This window comes from Acyrthosiphon pisum, chromosome A1 (genome assembly GCF_005508785.2).
Source record: "Acyrthosiphon pisum isolate AL4f chromosome A1, pea_aphid_22Mar2018_4r6ur, whole genome shotgun sequence".
In the NCBI taxonomy this organism is placed as follows: Eukaryota; Metazoa; Arthropoda; class Insecta; order Hemiptera; family Aphididae; genus Acyrthosiphon; species Acyrthosiphon pisum.
In genome coordinates this window covers 87,378,514-87,378,887 of record NC_042494.1, presented here as the reverse complement: position 1 = coordinate 87,378,887, position 374 = coordinate 87,378,514, and positions in this window count along the sequence as shown.

The window sequence follows — 374 nt, the reverse complement described above, 5'->3', positions numbered from 1 at the left end:
AACATATTTTTACAATAGCAGTTGCAAAATAAAAGGAATACATTGTCACAATTTTTATTTATAAGCATTTAAAGTTCAAATTTATACGAAATATGTCAAAATTGCGAAAATTTGCAAGTAATTTAGTGGTTGAAAAATCGTAAAAATTTTTTCTTTTATAACTAAGTTTTTAAAATTTGGTACAAGGTTCTCCATAAGTTTTTCTTTAAAAATAATATATCCTAGACTGACAAATCATCTCCGTTCAGAATCGTTTTTCGTATACAATGATATAATATCATTGGATTCAAATTTAATTCCATCCATTACAGTAACCCACTTGTAACCTACTGTACAGCAGAGCGACATCCACGACTTACCCGCCTTTTTTTTAT